The following is a 12,931-nucleotide window of genomic DNA, read 5'->3' as shown; positions in this document are numbered from 1 at the left end:
GTAACCATTTATCATAATGGCCACTATTGAAATTGATGTAACTGTTACTGTCTACTTTCTTAAAGAAAGTTTTCGTAATAATGGAATTATTGTCATGCGCGATAGTGAGGTCAAGGAAGTTGATAGATGTCTGATCAATAGTAGGCGAGAATTTCAATCCCCACGTATTGTTCTCAATACCTTCCAAGAACAATGAACAATTATTTTCGGTGTTATCCCAGATGATGAACAGGTCATCAATATACCTTTTATAGACCACTACGTGTCTAAACAATTCGGACGAGTAAATATATTGTAGCTCAAACAGTCCCATCACTAAATTAGCAAAGGTGGGTGCTGCCCTAGAGCCCATGGCAACGCCACAGCACTGATGATACACCGTATCCTGGAAACTAAAGAAGTTATTTTCAGATATAAATCTCATACTGTCAAGGAGGAATCCCTTTTGTGCAACCGGTAAGCGATCATCAACCTCCAAGAATTGCTTAAAACACTCGAGACCCAGATCGTGTGCAATATTGGTATATAAAGACGCAATATCCAGAGTCAGAAATAGAAACGACTCCTTCCAAGTAATATCCTTTAAAATCCCAATGAGGTGGGGTGAGTCCCTAAGAAAACTTTTTAAATTACTAACATGTGCCCTCATTATGCAGTCCACATAGGCTGCCAGGTTCTCGGTGAGTGACCCGATCCCAGATATAATTGGTCTCCCAGGGGGATTGCTCAGACATTTATGGATTTTGGGCAATCCTCCTCCTGTACTTTCATCGGTTGGAGACACGGAGGAGGTTTTTACAGAGTCTGCTGTAGATGGTGCTTCCTTCAAGGGAGATCATACTGCAGTTGCCTCTGTGTTTCCCCCTCCCTCCAGAGGACCCATTGACTTTGAGGATACAAGGCAGCAAGTTGAGTCCTTAAGACTGCAGATTGAGAGAATCCGGAAAAACAGGGACTCTCTTTCTTGTTTGGATACAATTGTAACCCCTTTACCGAAAGGGGATCTCCCAGATAATGATTTTATCGACTTACTGGATATATCAGTGCATGATGATTTTTTACCTCTACCTACTTCATCTGAATTGACTGATTGTGATCCCGGTTTTGAGACACCTCTATCTGAGCCAGGTACCTCTACCGATGGTTTGATCACCATTGATAATACCCGCAAGAATGATGTTTGCGTGCCTTTTTTACCCCTTGCCAGGTGCTCACAGACGCCTATCACAAATTTCCTGACTCCCAGAGGAGCAAAAAGAAAAAACACTACAGAGGGACTAGAGCAGGACTTAGGCTCAAGCAAAAAAGAGAAAAAATTCACCTGAGTAAAACTGATAATTTTGGTATATTCAACCTTTCTAGCCATACCCTGTCTAAAAGTGAGATTAATGTCCTTAAAAAAGGTCTTTCTTTCTGCCCTACTAAGCCTTCTAATGATTTCGAGCTTTTTGTGGATTTTCAGAAATTCATCAGAAAGCTCACACTCACCAGGCACTTTCAAATGAATAGACCAATTTCCAATAGTAAAGGTGATAGCGTTGATGTTTTCCTTCACACTGACTATAGGGTCAAATCGAACTTTTATCCCTTGCACAGTATAGGGCACCACATCAAAACTTTCAAGGACCTGGTCTTGGAAGATTTTAAGAGAATACAGAAAAATAAACAGCCCCAGAGGTCCAATCTATCTAGGGAAGAAAAAATGGCACTGATATCCTTGAAAAACAACACCAATCTAGTAATCCGTAATGCGGACAAAGGAGGGGGTATTGTCCTGCAGGATAAAAGCAGTTATATCCAGGAAGCATTGAGGATGCTGTCCAATAATACTCACTACGAGACAGTGGGGTTATCTACATATCAGGAGTCGATTTTTGAATATCGGGCACTGATAAAAAAGGCCTCGGACTTGGGGATTTTGAACCAAGATGAGTACAAATTTTTAGATATTAAGAATCCAGTATTGCCATTCTATTATCATCTCCCGAAAATCCATAAATGTCTGAGCAATCCCCCTGGGAGACCAATTATATCTGGGATCGGGTCACTCACCGAGAACCTGGCAGCCTATGTGGACTGCATAATGAGGGCACATGTTAGTAATTTAAAAAGTTTTCTTAGGGACTCACCCCACCTCATTGGGATTTTAAAGGATATTACTTGGAAGGAGTCGTTTCTATTTCTGACTCTGGATATTGCGTCTTTATATACCAATATTGCACACGATCTGGGTCTCGAGTGTTTTAAGCAATTCTTGGAGGTTGATGATCGCTTACCGGTTGCACAAAAGGGATTCCTCCTTGACAGTATGAGATTTATATCTGAAAATAACTTCTTTAGTTTCCAGGATACGGTGTATCATCAGTGCTGTGGCGTTGCCATGGGCTCTAGGGCAGCACCCACCTTTGCTAATTTAGTGATGGGACTGTTTGAGCTACAATATATTTACTCGTCCGAATTGTTTAGACACGTAGTGGTCTATAAAAGGTATATTGATGACCTGTTCATCATCTGGGATAACACCGAAAATAATTGTTCATTGTTCTTGGAAGGTATTGAGAACAATACGTGGGGATTGAAATTCTCGCCTACTATTGATCAGACATCTATCAACTTCCTTGACCTCACTATCTCGCATGACAATAATTCCATTATTACGAAAACTTTCTTTAAGAAAGTAGACAGTAACAGTTACATCAATTTCAATAGTGGCCATTATGATAAATGGTTACTTAATGTCCCTAAGAACCAGTATCATAGAATCAGGAGAAACTGTACGCGAGATGAGGACTTCAAAGATCAGGCTAAAATCCTGAAAGAAAGGTTCATAGATAAAAACTATCCCCTGATGGTCATCAAGAGAGCATATCATGATAATAGGCATCAGACGCAATATGATGCACTAGATACAAGTGACAGGGGGCTACAGAAAGGTATACTCAAAGAGAGTTTCTCCTCCAACTTCCTGACGACTTTTAGTTGTGATGGTGAGGCCATCAAAGGGGTTTTAAGGAAGCATTGGTCCATATTACAAAATGACCCCTATCTTAAAGGGGTGTTACCTGATCTTCCTGGTGTCACTTTCCGTAGAGCAGCCAACCTGAAAAACCATTTGGCCCCGAGTAGACTTAGGAATCCACCTTGTATTATGGGGACGGACAAACCCATGGGATCATACAAGTGTCTGACTAAGAATTGTCTCTGTTGCAGGTCCATTCAACATGGAAGAGTCAGTTTTGGCTCTCTCCCTGACAGTGGGGAATTTTTAATACAGGGACACCTTACGTGTCAATCTGACTATGTAATTTATTTAATTGAGTGTGACTGCAGCAAACGATACATAGGGAGGACTATTCAAGCCCTACATAAAAGAATTAATTCCCATAGACACAATATTAAGGTGGGATTCTTACTGCATGGATTGTCTCGGCACACCACTGTATGTCATGAGAAGAAGATTAAACTAAAAGTGACCCCAATCGAACAAATACCCCCATTTGTTCCTAATAGGATGGATACCCTAAACAAAAAAGAAACATATTGGATATATAAGTTGAATACTTTAAAGCCTCAGGGCCTGAATGAGGTTACTGACTTATTTCATTAATTCTTACTAGGTTGATCAGTAATTTATTTTAGTCATTTTAATTGTCAGTTTTATTATTATATATACATTTTTTATAATATTATTAAATTTATTAATTTTTTAATTTTTTATTGATATGATATGATGTCACTCCTATGATGATTTTAAATCATACTTATGCGTTTTATATTATGAGATCATACCGTCACATGGACCTGGTTTTATCATGGACATATCATGTGTTTTTAATATGTTTGTGTTGGAGGTAATATGTAATTATATTTCTATGTGTATATGTATATATATATATTTTTCTGCATGTGGATTTTACTCAGATATATCGTTCTGATTGTCGGGACATTCTGTTTTAGTAGTGAGGATGTTCTAAAGATTCATGGGCTCCCTTATATTTTTATATTTCTATATCTTTATTGGTGATTGTCTGTTTGCTCTATTCCTTGATTTCACTATAAATCATTACTGCACAGGAGTTTGTGGTATCCCCGGGGGTCCACATTTTTTCCCTTTGCACTTTATTGGCTCAGATTGAGATATATACACTCCCTCTAAGGATTTTCGGATACCCTTTTACACTGGTTCAATGGGTTGCTTAGTTTCTCATGATGGGTGAAAAGGTTCTCTTCATTTTCACTCTAACGCATGCGCACCTAGTTTTTTCCCACGCTCTTGTCCTCCAGTGAACCCTAGATCTGGCTCCATATCACTGACGCATGCGTCCTTTGATTTTTTCCCACGCTTCTGTCCTTCCGTGAACCCTGCTTGGTTTGCTGATCTGTAGCAGGTTTCATGCTCCTGCATATCCATTCACAAATACACTTTACTTGTTACGTGAGATACATTTTTTCAATGGGAGGAATACACACGCTCGGGTGGCAGCATGAGCTCAGTCGTATATCCCTGTCCTAATGGGATCTGCAGACTGAGTGCTTCCAGAGTTCGTGTACCTCTCCACTTCGAGTTTGGATATGTTAAAATTGTGATATATACGGCTTTTGCACACTAAATCTCAAATTGCACACTTAGTGAATGGTGTGTTCACTATTATATTTTGCTTAAGTTTTCACCTATCTATATATTTTTCTCAATTTCAATTGGTTCAGATGGTGGTGGTGTTATCACATTGGTACTGCCTTCTGATGGGCGACACATGTTATTTCTTTTTTTAATTGAGTAGGCTAGCTGAAGTACGTCACGTTTTGACAGCGTGGCTGTGCTTCCCGCCTGTTTTTTTGCTTTGATGACGTCATATATACTATATAATGTATGTCTCTGTCCGACTGGGAAAGATTTGATGTTTCTTGTTCTTGATGGTCCTGATGAAGGGGGCAGATGCTCCGGAAACGCGTTGACCTATATGATTAATAAAGTGGCATTAATCTGAACATCCGCTGGAGTGATCTCTTTGGCGCAGCAAGTGAACACCTCTCTCCTTTACTCTCTGTGATGTACTGACACTTGAAAATTCCTTGGAGGAAGTAATAAATTTGCAAAACGAGCACCTTCCGCATCTAAAAGGTGCCCACCTCTCTCTGCTCCAACCATGTTCCCGCTTTTGGTGGGGGAGAATATAGACTATGTACCACATAATCTTTGATCGTCTGGCCTCTCCTATATGTAACTGATGGTCCACTAGTGATTGAATCTCTAATATCAGGGTCACTTAACAAGATCCCCCAATATCTTCTCAAAATCCCCATTACTTTTCCATTTTGGTCATCAAATGTGCCTATTAGGCATGTTTTCAAGTCGCTCTCATCCCTATTCTTTGGGACCAGTAGTCTATCCCTTTCACTGAGCCACGCGTGATCATACGCCGCATTGATAGTGTCGATTGGATATCCTCTCTGGAGGAATCGATTTTTCAGATGTTTCGACTGTCTATCAAAATCTCCAACCAAGGAGCAGTTCCTGCGTAATCTCAGGAACTGCCCCTTGGGGATGCCTCTTTTTAGGGGGGCCGGATGAAAGCTCCTCCAGTGCAATAAACTGTTGGTACTGTTGGGCTTTCTATAAATATCTGTCCTCAAACGGCCGTTTTCATCCTTTTGAAAGAAAATATCCAGAAATGGGATGCTGTCTCCCCCAATTTCGTATGTTAGTTTTAGGCCAAAATTATTGACATTCAGATGTTCTACAAACGAAATAAAGGTTTCATTAGTTCCAGTCCACACAATAATAATGTCATCAATATATCGCCCCCAAAAAGCTATCTGGGGGCTCCATATTGTGTCTTCCTCGCCAAAAACTACCGTATCCTCCCACCAGCCTAGGAACAGATTTGCATATGTGGGGGCACACGGGCTCCCCATCGCTGTGCCCCTGAGCTGGTGGAAAAATTTTGAATCAAATATGAAGTAGTTCCTGGTTAAGTAGTTCCTGGTTAAGTTAGTTCCTGGTGAAGTAGTTCCATAAGTTTTCGTACAAAATCATTGTGGGGACTGTACTGTATCCCTTGGGATGATAAGAAATACTCAATGGCTCTGAGACCGCAAATATGGGGTATTCGACTATATAGTGATTCAACATCAATTGACACTAGGATGGCCTCTTTCTCCACTGTCATTCCCTCCAAGCGTCTCAGCAGATCCATAGTGTCCTTGATGTGCGACGGAAGGGCTGAGACGAAAGGTCGTAGGATGTGGTCCACATATGTACTGCTGTTCTGACATAGGGCATCGATTCCTGAGACGATCGGTCTTCCCTTCAGGGGGTCGAGTCCCTTGTGCACCTTAGGGTGTTTAGGTAGGAGAAATTCAAACTCCTCCTTTGAGATAAGTTTGTTGTCCCATGCTGTTATCAGTAGTGACTTTAGTTCTTTACTGTAAAGGCCCCATCACACTAAGCAACATCGCTAGCAACATCGCTGCTAACGAACAACTTTTGTGACGTTGCTAGCGATGTTGCTGTGTGTGACATCCAGCAACAACCTGGCCCCTGCTGTGAGGTTGTTGGTTGTTGCTGAATGTCCTGGGCCATTTTTTAGTTGTTGCTGTCCCGCTGTGAAGCACAGATCGCTGTATGTGACAGCAAGACAGCAACAACTAAAATGTGCAGGCAGCAGGAGCCGGCTTCTGCGGAGGCTGGTAACCACAGTAAACATCGGGTAACCAAGAAACCCTGTCCTTGGTTACCCGATATTTACCTTTGTTACCAGCCTCCGCCGCTCTCACTGTCAGTGCCGGCTCCTGCTCTGTGCACATGTAGCTGCAGGACACATCGGGTTAATTAACCCGATGTGTGCTGTAGCTAGGAGAGCAGGGAGCCAGCGCTAAGCAGTGTGCGCTGCTCCCTGCTCTGTGCACATGTAGCTGCAGCACACATCGGGTAATTAACCAGATGTGTGCTGTAACTAGGAGAGCAGGGAGCCAGCGCTCAGTGTGCGCTGCTCCCTGCTCTCTGCACGTGTAGCTCCGTGCGCTGGTAACCAAGGTAAATATCGGGTTGGTTACCCGATATTTACCTTAGTTACCAAGCGCAGCATCTTCCACGCGGCGCTGGGGGCTGGTCACTGGTTGTTGGTGAGCTCACCAGCAACTCGTGTAGCGACGCTCCAGCGATCCCTGCCAGGTCAGGTTGCTGGTGGGATCGCTGGAGCGTCGCAGTGTGACATCTCACCAGCAACCTCCTAGCAACTTACCAGCGATCCCTATCGTTGTTGGGATCGCTAGTAAGTTGCTTAATGTGACTGGACCTTAAGTGTCAGTTGGGTCCTGTCTCAAAACCTCGTAGGTATCCTTATCATTTAACAGTGTCAGACACATATGCACATATTTGCCTCTGTTCATGAGTACTGTATTTCCTCCTTTGTCAGACGGCTTTATGATAATTTCCAGGTTTTTCTCCAGATCTTTCAAGGCCTCTCTTTCTTGTTTATTGAGGTTAACTGGGGCTGGGTTATGTTTCAGGTCAAGTTTTATTAATTCTTTTGTGATTAATTTACAGAATATCTCTGTGCTATCATGATCACCCTGAGGGGGCATCTTCGTACTTTTATTCTTCAGTGAGGAGAAAGGGCCTTCACCCAATCTCCTACTGCCCTCTTCCTCTAAGGCCAAAAGATTGTCCAAATCATTCATCATATCCATCGGAATATCAAGTTTTTGACTCCTTGCTCGACTATTCGTCGCAAAAAACGTCTTCCATTTAAGTTTGCGAATGAACAGGTGCAGGTCTTTGACCCATGTATAGGCATCGTACCTCACCGTGGGTACAAATCCCAAACCCGCTCTCAAGACTGATATTTCACTGTCTGATAACCTATAGTCCGATAGATTGATAACCTGTGATTTGGTCCCCGTCATAACTCCAGCCCCTCCTAGGTTTTGTTTATTCCTGCAGGTACCCGGTCTCTCAGATCGTAAGGTCTCATATCTTTCCTCTCTAAAAAAGAGGAAGTCGGAGCAACTGGGAGGAGCGATGGGGCAGAAGAGTTGGAAGGCTGCACAGATGCAGATGTACCAAAGCCATTCGCACCCCCCTGATGGGTGCCTTGAGTATATCGTCCTCCCCTTCCCCCTCTTCCCATCCCTCCCTTCCATTTTTTCTTTGTTGGTCCTCTTGGGATCCAAGGATTCCTGTTGCTCCTGACTTCTGAGTCTGAGGACTCTACCTCAGTTGATGAAATGTCACTAGGAGGGACTTTCCTACTGTTATCCACAAAATTATATGCCTGTTTTTCTCTAAAATCTTTAAGGTCCCTAGAGAATCTCTTATGTTTTCTATCCTTAATGCTGAGCCTGTACCGCTCGACAGATGTTTTTAAAGCCGCTTTCCTGTTGGCAAAGTCAGCCTCTCTTTTATGTTTGAGGGCTATATCTATCAACTCCTGTAATCTCACAGTTGTTTTTTGTAACGTCTTTTTCTCCTCCTCAAGCAAAATCCCCATAAATCTTATAGAGGAGGAGATTGATTCTTCCTCCCACTTTATTAGGAGATCAGCTGACCTGGATCTTTGGGCGGGTGAGATAGATATTCTCAAGCCTCTAGGCTAGGGACTATACGACTCTTGATGTAGTTGTCGAGGGACTGTACCTCCCACCAGGATTTGATGTTTTCTTTATATCCTATTAATAATTCTGAAAAAATTGATTTCAAATATTGAGTTTGTGCGGGGACTTCCTCAATAAGCAGTTCAGAAAAGGCTTCCTTGGCATCATCTAGCCAAATGCTATCACGGATGGGTCCAGACAGGAATCCAGCATAACCAATTCAATTCAAAACCTCCAAAAAATTGTTATAAGGGTATATATCAGCCAATTAAATCATAAAGAAACAAACCCTTAAAATTCAAAAACTTTATTTCATTAACCATACAAAAAGTGCACATTAAAACACATGCATAGATTTATATTCACAGAGGGGACTCTGGGTAGATTCCCTAATCTCCCCCTTCCTGACTGTGGGGGTTGGCACCCTATTCAATTTGCGTCGTGGCGCCCCCACTCAACCGTAGACTGGCGCTTACAGACCCTATACTGATCACTTCTCAGTGCTGCTCATCTCATGTAGGGCCTTAAAGAATACACCGTGATTCACATGCATATCAGAGTACTGTCAGGAGGGTATCACAAATAGAAATTATTATCCCTCAAAATATGATATGTATCTCCTCCATTATCTCGTGAGTTCAGGTATAATATTGTATTTATCCACTGATGAATTTTTTACAGGGTACAGTCTATTTTTACTATGCAGTAGACTTCAGAATACTCAAATAGGTAAGGTGGCCTCATAGCCACTACTCCGCCATATTCTTTGGCTCTCTGCCCATTCAAAAAAATTAACATGTGAAGCGATTTAATAGCCAACACTCTGCCCTATGCTGTGGCTCTCTGTCCCAAAAATCCGCCAAATATTATGGCTTTCTTCCCGACGCGTTTCTCCTCCTGGAACTTTATTAGATCGGAGGTTCATCAGGGGCTGTCCAAAGTTAAATCATACGGACAACAGGATGTTCATATCAATATTTCATTCCAACCTCCAATAAGGTAGATCATATGGCAAACAGGCTGAAACAACAATAAGTCTCTATTAGTGAACTGGTCAACATTCCCACCTAGTTGCATGTTGTATATCACCATCTCCATAAATCATTACTCACATGGTGTTCATATCATCAATATTTAATTCTGACCTCCAATAAGGCACTTTCCAAAAACTGCAACAAATATATATATATATATATAAAAGTCTCCTTTATCTTTTTCCCTGGGCACGGATAGACACCTTAAAGAACTAGTACTCACTCAGAATATTCCATTATGTGTGTATACGCAGGGCATCTGCTGACAGTGCGGTGGATGGTGACGCCTATTCCACATGGAATCCCAGGGGGTTTAAAAAGGCCCCCGTTCTAGTACGTCATCTTACCTCATTTCCGGTTTCTCTGACAGAGAGATCTCAGATTGACCCTCCCTCCTCCCTTAGATTATCAGCTTACATATATCCTCACCGACGCGTCATCTCAGCTCACATTCGGTTTCTATAGTGAGCCGATATGCTTTCCAGATAGATGCGTCATTTCCGGTCCCACAAGCCTCTTCGGCCCGCATCATAGGGGAGATGCTATGCTCCTCTCAACCAGTCATAATATGCCACGTAGATACTTAGTCACTTCCGGTCTCACTGGCGCTCAGTTGCGATACGTCATTTCCGTTCCCAGCGGCCATATCTCTCGGGGAAGCGCAATGTCAGCTCACTCCCCCATGCTCCCGACCAATCACCGTATACTACATGGGCACTGTTTACTTCCGGTTTCGGCGGGATATCCCCGCAGAAGCCAGGGGACTGTCACATCAAGAGGTCGGCACGATCCTCATTCAAAACATGGGAGGCCCCATTCTGCCTTCCCTCCAATTCCACAGGGACCTGGTATATCAAAAGAGTTGAGAATCTATACCGCCTCATCTCCCATCCACGGCTGAGGCAACCCATCAGAGAAGGGGACGGGAGGGGGGGGACGCACATCAAAGGCTCCACAGTGGAAAGGATCACATAGTTTCCACCGAGCTATACAAAGAAAATAACTGCTCACTTGTTTCCCTGGGTATCTAGTTCATGTAAAATTATAGGGTAAATAAACTATTCATTAAAGGGACTTTACGGTGGAAATGGACCAAGAAACTATGTGATCCTTTCCAGTTTTTATAAGCATTCCTTGAATGTAATATTGTTTTATGTGGTCAGTGACGTATCCTGAATGCACTCCTACAAAAGGGGTGGTGTGTCGTTACCACATGTGGACCCGTGGAAGCCTGATTGCCAGGCGAAACGGCCGTCGTCCCCTGCTAGGAGCTTGCATTCTGGTCTCCTGCCTTTTAACCTGCACATGATCGAATGAAACTGACATCCAGCACAGCGGACGAGTGCAGTTTCTTTCTTATATTTTGTACCATATGGACTTTCTGTCAACGAGCACCCCGCTCAGGATGTTTTCTACTACTTTGGGCTAAAGACTCCAACCGCACATGCGATACCGCAGGTAACACATAGTGGTGCAGGACAATTTCCTACACGTTATATGCTGAACTGGATCTTCGTTGGTCTTTTTTGCACACTATTTAGTCTGTTACTTATGTGTGGTCTGTTTTTGTTGGTAATAACCACGCTTTGATACGGCGGTATGGAGGTTACGGATAGCTCAAATGATCCACCACCTAATGCTTCAGGTGTGCAGGCAGGACGGGCCAATGCAGGATCCTTTTTTGAGGAATGCAATCTCAAGAAGGAAACGGAGGTCCTTTTAGTCAAATCACTTGAATACAATATACACACGCTGTCGGAAAAGGAGATAAGGTTATTTTGGACTATTCAGTCACTACAGTCTTAAGGCCCCGTCACACTAAGCAACATCGCTAGCAACATCGCTGCTAGCGAACAACTTTTGTGACGTAGCAGCGATGTTGCTAGTGATGTTGCTGTGTGTGACATCCAGCAACAACCTGGCCCCTGCTGTGAGGTCGTTGGTTTTTGCTGAATGTCCTGGGCCATTTTTTAGTTGTTGCTGTCCCGCTGTGAAGCACACATTGCTGTGTGTGACAGCGAGACAGCAACAACTAAATGTGCAGGCAGCAGGAGCCGGCTTCTGCGGACACTGATAACCACGGTAAACATCGGGTAACCAAGAAGCCCTGTCCTTGGTTACCCGATATTTACCTTCGTTACCAGCCTCCGCCGCTCTCACTGTCAGTGCCGGCTCCTGCTCCTTGCACGTGTACTGTAGCTAGGAGAGCAGGGAGCCAGCACTAAGCAGTGTGCGCGGCTCCCTGCTCTCTGCACATGTAGCTACAGCACACATCGGGTAATTAACCCAATGTGTGCTGTAACTAGGAGAGCAGGGAGCCAGCGCTAAGCGGTGTGCGCTGCTCCCTGCTCTGTGCACATGTAGCTGCAGTACACATCGGGTAATTAACCCGATGTGTGCTGTAACTAGGAGAGCAGGGAGACAGCACTAAGCAGTGTGCGCGGCTCCCTGCTCTGTGCACATGTTGCTGCAGCACACATCGGGTAATTAACCCGATGTGTACTGTAGCTAAGAGAGCAGGGAGCCAGCGCTAAGCGGTGTGCGCTGCTCCCTGCTCTCTGCACGTGTAGCTGCGTGCGCTGGTAACCAAGGTAAATATCGGGTTGGTTACCCGATATTTACCTTAGTTACCAAGCGCAGCATCTTCCACGCGGCGCTGCTGGCTGGGGGCTGGTCACTGGTTGCTGGTGAGCTCACCAGCAACTCGTGTAGCCACGCTCCAGCGATCCCTGCCAAGTCAGGTTGCTGGTGGGATCGCTGGAGCGTCGCAGTGTGACATCTCACCAGCAACCTCCTAGCAACTTACCAGCGATCCCTATCAGGTTGGATCGTTGTTGGGATCGCTGGTAAGTTGTTTAGTGTGACTGGGCCTTTACGTAGAATGTAATCGAGTCCCTAGAGGACTCCACATTATAAAGACTCTTTCTCACTTTCAAGATGACAGCTTGTTTAACCAGCAATGGGAGGATATATATAGTGGCCCGGTCCAGATTGTGTCTGTTTCTTTAAGTACATTTACTTATATGTAATATTATGCTATATGTTAGAAGTAAAGCATTTTTCATTTGTTGTGTTCTAGCACCATCTACTGGTGAACACTGTAAGAATCTGAAGTGTTCATTGGGTGTTATCCTATTGGCTAGTTCTTGGTCACATGGCTCAATAGGTGGAGCTATTCTCCAGCTTCTGTCTGGAAAGAACTGGAATGTTCTGGTTCTGGCTGAGTCTCCTCTGAGGGAAGACATTATGTGGAGAATCTCTTCACCACAAGACTCCTGCTAGGCCCGAGGCCTAGAATTTCA

The sequence above is a fragment of the Anomaloglossus baeobatrachus genome, chromosome 5 (assembly GCF_048569485.1).
Source record: "Anomaloglossus baeobatrachus isolate aAnoBae1 chromosome 5, aAnoBae1.hap1, whole genome shotgun sequence".
Lineage (NCBI taxonomy): Eukaryota > Metazoa > Chordata > Amphibia > Anura > Aromobatidae > Anomaloglossus > Anomaloglossus baeobatrachus.
This window is presented reverse-complemented; position numbering follows the sequence as displayed.